Source organism: Panthera uncia (assembly GCF_023721935.1).
Source record: "Panthera uncia isolate 11264 chromosome C1 unlocalized genomic scaffold, Puncia_PCG_1.0 HiC_scaffold_3, whole genome shotgun sequence".
Lineage (NCBI taxonomy): Eukaryota > Metazoa > Chordata > Mammalia > Carnivora > Felidae > Panthera > Panthera uncia.
Genome location: NW_026057584.1, coordinates 92,823,741 through 92,829,306, shown reverse-complemented (window position 1 = coordinate 92,829,306; position 5,566 = coordinate 92,823,741). Strand labels below are relative to the sequence as shown.

The 5,566-nt window shown below is 34.3% G+C and overlaps 1 protein-coding gene across 2 annotated transcripts in view; it reads left to right on the top strand.

Moving 5' to 3' along the window:
- UBXN4 (UBX domain protein 4) overlaps nucleotides 1-5,566 on the top strand; it is a 49,208-nt gene that overhangs the window by 19,384 nt on the left and 24,258 nt on the right. The window lies entirely within an intron of this gene.

Here is a 5,566-nt window from a genome sequence, read left to right as displayed (position 1 = left end):
TTTTTTTTTTTTTTTTTTTTTTTTTTTTTTTTTTTTTTACTTTTTTCTGTCCCTGTGTTCTTAGCAGTTTTACAAATAACTTTCCAGCTAGAGTATTTTGAAAGGTTCAAATGAACTGATGTATTTGGAATTGTTTTTATAACCTATAAGATATGTATACATTTAAAGAATAGTATTTGCATTTTAGAATTAGAATTAAAAGATCATTGTAAAATAGAGCTTGTGGAAATAAGAGATGTGACTACAGTGGGGTTGATAGAGGCAAAAGAGAAATTTTATACTATATAATGGGGATTGTGTTCAGAGTTGTTTGGTGTAATATAGCTTGTATTAGACAGCGTAGCGTTAGATAAGTCAAGAAGTTAACAGATTAGTATCCTAAGAGATGATCCTACTCTAGCATCCCAAATAGCCTCTATTTGATATTTAATGACAGGAAGCTCATTTCCTTGCAAGGAAGCTTATTGTCAAAGCCCTGGTTTTTAGAAAAATTCTTCTTCATATTGAGATGAAATTTGATGCCCTGTAATTTCTCATTAACTTTAGTGTGACTTATGAAGTTAAACATTAACAGGTTTTGAATATTTGAAGAAGAGCTACCAGGTTCTCTATCAGTAGCCACATTTTGAGGTTTTACATCTATAGATCACGCAAATTCTGGATGCCTACAGAACTAGGGGACACTATTGTGAATGTAGCCTGGTTAGCTCTACAGTAGGATACTTACCTTTACATTTACCTGGATATTTATCATTGCCAAATTCTTCATTCCTTTTTGAATATGTTTTCCTCTGGTATCATTTTCTTTCAGCCTGAAAAATTTCCCTTAGCATTTCCTGTTTTACAGGTCTTTTGGCAAAATACTTCTCTTCCTCTCTGAAAAATGAAAGTGTCTGCTTTATCTTCATTCTGGAAGGATATTTTTGCTAGATACAAAATTTGGAGTTTACAGTTGTTGTTTTTTTGTTTTTTTGTTTTTTTCCAGCACTTTAAAGATCTTCTGGTCTCCATAGTTTTCTGATGAGAAGTTTCTGTCAGCATTGTTTCCCCATATATGGAATGTATTGCTTTTCTCTCTGCCTTCAGGCTTTTCTCTTTGATTTTCATCCATTTGACTATAAAATGCCTAGATGTGTTTTTCTTTGTATTTATTCTGCTTGGGTTTTGCTAAGCTTAGATCTCTAAATGTATAACTTTCACTAAATTTGGGGAATTCGGAGCCATTATTTATTCAGATATTTTTCTCTTTTTCTCTTAACTTGCTAGAAATAATTACATGTATGTTAGACTTCTTGATACTATCCCACAGGTTTATTTTTTCTTTTTTTTTTCTTTTTTATTCCTCTATTTAGATCGGATAATTTTGTTGATCTCTAAGTTCACTGGCTTCTTTATCATCTCTTTCTGCTCTTGAGCACATCTAGTGAATTTTTATTCTATTCTATATTTATTTTTAAGTAATCTCTACACCCATTGTGGGGCTTAACCATAGAACCCTGATATCAAGAGTCATAAGTGAGCCAGGCAGGTGCCCTAGTAAATTTTTATTTTATATAAAATTAGGTAATATATTTATACTCTTTTCTTTAAGTTAACCATTTTTTAGTAGATTTTTTTTAGAGCAGTTTTAGGTTTACAGGAAAATTAAGAGGAAGGTACAGATTTTGTGTATACCTCCTGCCCCACTGTCTACATCCCCCACCAAAGTGGTACATTTGTTAGAACTAATGAACCCACATTTGACACATCATAATCAGGCAAAGTCCATAGTTTACAATACAGTTTTCTCTTGGTGGTGTGCATTCCATGAGTCTGGGCAAGTGTATAATGACGTGTATCCATAAGTATAGCACAAAGTATTTTTCCTGCACTAAATGTCCTCTGTGTTCCGCCTTTTCATCCGCAGTGATATTTTTACTGTCTCCATGGTTTTGCTTTTTCCAGAATGTCATATAGTAGTCTTTTCAGATTGGCTTCCTTTACTTAGTAATATACATTTAATCTTCCTTCATGTCTTTTCATCACTTGATAGCTCATTTCTTTTTAGAGCTGAATAATATTCCATTGTCTAGATATACCACAGTTTATTAATCCATTCACCTACTGAAGGACATTTTGGTTTCGCAAGTTTTAGCAGTTATGAATAAAGCTTCTGTAAGCATCTCTGTGTAGGTTTCTGTGTGAGCATAATTTTTTTTTTTACTTTTTTTGGCTATTTACAACAAGGTTGTGGTTGCTGGGTTGTGTGGTAAGAGTTATGTTTAGTTTTGTAAGAAGCCACCAAGCTGTCTTCCAAAGTGGCTGTATCATTTTGCAGGTAAAATGGTTCTGGAGTTTCTTACTCTTCCTTACATCTCCTCCTCTTCCTTTAACTTTTTATTTTGAAACAGTGTGATTCAAAGTTACAGAAATTATACTCAATCCCTCAGTACCCTTTCCAACATTTTATTCAACTTATCTTTTAATTCATTTCGTTTTCCTTTACCTCATTGAGTTACAATGGCTGCTTTCAAGTCCTTGTCTGATAATGCCAGTATCTAGTTCATCTCTGGGTTGAGATAACAGACAGGCCTTTGTTGATTGTCTTTTCCCCTGAGAATGAGTCACATTTTCCTGTTAGATTGTGTGTCTAGAAATTTTGGATTGTATCTTGTACATTGTTGTAGACACTCAGGATTCTTATATTCCTGTAAAGAATATTGATGCTTTTGTTTCAGCAGGCACTTAACTTCTCAGACTGTAAACTCTGTCTTACCTGAGGTATGAGTAGCACCTCTAATCTCAGTTCTTTGTAGCTTTTTTTTTTAACTTCATTATGGAAAGTTTCAGACTTAATATAAAAGTCTCGAGAAAATAGTGTAATGAATTCCATGAACCCACTGCCTGTCTTCACCTGTTACCAACTCATGGCCAAAATTGTTTCATCTGTGTCCCCTACTCCTCTTTCCTTTTCATTTATTATTTAGAACAAATCTTAGGCACTATATCATTTCATTTTTAAAATAGGAGTATCTAAAAGATGAGAACTTAAAAAAAAATAACTATAATATCATTATCTCTTATGAAACCTACACAGTTTAACAGCAATCCTTTTTTACCATTAATTATCTAGGGAATATTTACATTATACTAAGTTTTTCAGTTTGTTTGGAGTCCAGTATATTGCTACTGATTGTTGAGTCCTTTTTTTTGTTTGTTTGTTTCATTTCATAAATAGATTCCCACTCTCATTTTTTTCTGTAGTTTCCTACAGTCTGGATTTTGCTGTATTTTTTTAATTTATTTATTTTTGGAGAGAAAGTGTGAGTGGGGGAGGGCCAAAGGAAGAAGGAGAGAGAATCCCAAGCAGGCTCCACACCCAGTTTAATCCCACCACCGCAAGATCATGACTAGAACTGAAATCAGGAGTTGGATGCTCAACCAGCTGAGCCATCTAGGTGCCCCTATTTTTCTAAATTTTTATTTTAATCACCTGGTGCTCTTCACAAATGCATTTCTTAATCCCTATGATCTATTTTATCCATCCCCCCAACCCACCTCCCCTCTGGTAACCATGTTTGTTCTCTTTACTTAAGAGTGTCTTTCTTGGTGCATGTATCTTTTTGATTTAGTGTTTTTGTATTCTTTGAGTAAATACCCAGTAGCACAATTGCTGGATCATAGGATAGTTCTATTTTTAACTTTTTTTTTTTAAGGTTATTTATTTATTTTGAGAGAGAGAGAGAGCACGTGGGGCAGAGAGAGAGAAAGAGAATGCCAAACAACCTCTGTACTGATTGTGCAGAGGACTCGAACTCATGAACCGTGAGATCATGACCTGAGCTGAAACCAAGAGTCGGACACCCAACTGAGCCACCAGGTGCCCCTATTTTAACTTTTTGATTAACTTCCAACTGTTTACCACAGTGGCTGCAGCAGTTTGCATTCCCACCAACAGTGTACAAGGGTTTCCCTTTCTCTGCATCCTTGCCAACACTTGTTTCTTTTTGATTTTGGCCATTCTGATACTTCATTGTAGTTTTGATTTGCATTTTCCTGATGATGCGTGATGATGAGCATCTTTTCATGTATCTGTTGGCCGTCCTGATAACTTCTTTGGAAAAATGTTTGTTTATATGTTTTGCCCACTTTTTAAGTGGATTATTCATTTTTGGGGTGTTGAGTTTTATGAGTGCTTTATATATTTTGGTTACTAGTCCTTTATCAGATATATCAGATATGTCATTTGCAAATCTCTTATCCCATTCTGGAGATTGTTTAGTTTTGTTGATTGTTTATTTGGCTCTGCAGAAGCTTTTTATTTAGATGTAGTCCCAGCAGTTTATTTTTGTTTTTGTTTCCCTTGCCTCAGGACACACATCTAGAAAGATGTTACAGCTGATGTCAGAGAAACTACTTCCTGTGCTCCCTTCCAGGATTTTTATGGTTTCAGGTCTCATATTTGAGTCTTTAATCTGTTTTGAGTTTATTTTTTTGTATGGTATAATAAAGTGGTCCGGTTTCCTTCTTTCGCATGTTAACTGTTCAGTTTTCTGAGTTTTGTTGAAGACACTCTTTTTCCCATTGGATATTCTTCCTACTTTGTTGAAGATTAATTGACCATAAAGTTGTGGATTTATTTCTGGGTTTTTTATTCTGTTTCATTGGTCTGTATGTCTGTTTTTGTGCCAGTACCATACTGTTTTGATTATTACAGCTTTGTAATATTGAAATCCAGAATTGTGATGCCTCCAGCTTTGCTTTTCTTTTTCAAGATTGTTTTGGCTATTTGAGGTCTCTTGTGTTTGCATAAAAATTTTAAGATTGTTTCACAGGCTTCTGTGAAAAATGCTGTTGGTATTTTGATAGGGACTGCGTTAAATATGTCAGTTGCTTTGGGTAGTGTAGACATTTTAACAATTTTTGTTCTTCCCACTCCATGAGCATGGAATGCCTTCCCATTTCTTTGTGTCTTTTTCTATTTCTTTCATCAGTGTTTTACAGTTTTCAGAGTACTCATCTTTTACATCTTTGGGTAGCTTTATTCCTAGATGTCTTGTTAGTTTTTGTGTAGTTGTAAAAGGGATTGTGTTCTTAATTTCTCTTTCTGCTGCTCATTATTGGTGCACAGAAATGTAGCACATTTCTGTACAATGATCTTATTTCCTCAGAATTTACTGAATTAATTTATCAGTTCTAGCAGTTTTTTGGTGGAGTGCTTTGGGTTTTATCTATTTAGTATCATATCATCTGCAAATAGTGAAAGTTTTACTTCTTCCTTACTGATTTGGATGCCTTTGATTTCTTTTTGTTGTCTGATTGCTGTGGGTAGGATTTGGAATACAAAAAAAGTGGTGAGAGTGACATCCTCTTGTCCCTGACCTTAGGGGAAAAGCTTTTTCCCCATTAAGGATGATGTTAACTGTGGGTTTTTTTCTATATGGCCTTTATTATGTTGAAGTATGTTCCTTTTAGACCTACTTTGTTGAGGGTTTTTATTATGAATGGATATACTTTGTCACATGCTCTTTCTGTGTCTGTTGAAATGATCATATTGTTCTTGTACTTACTGATGTGGTGTATCATG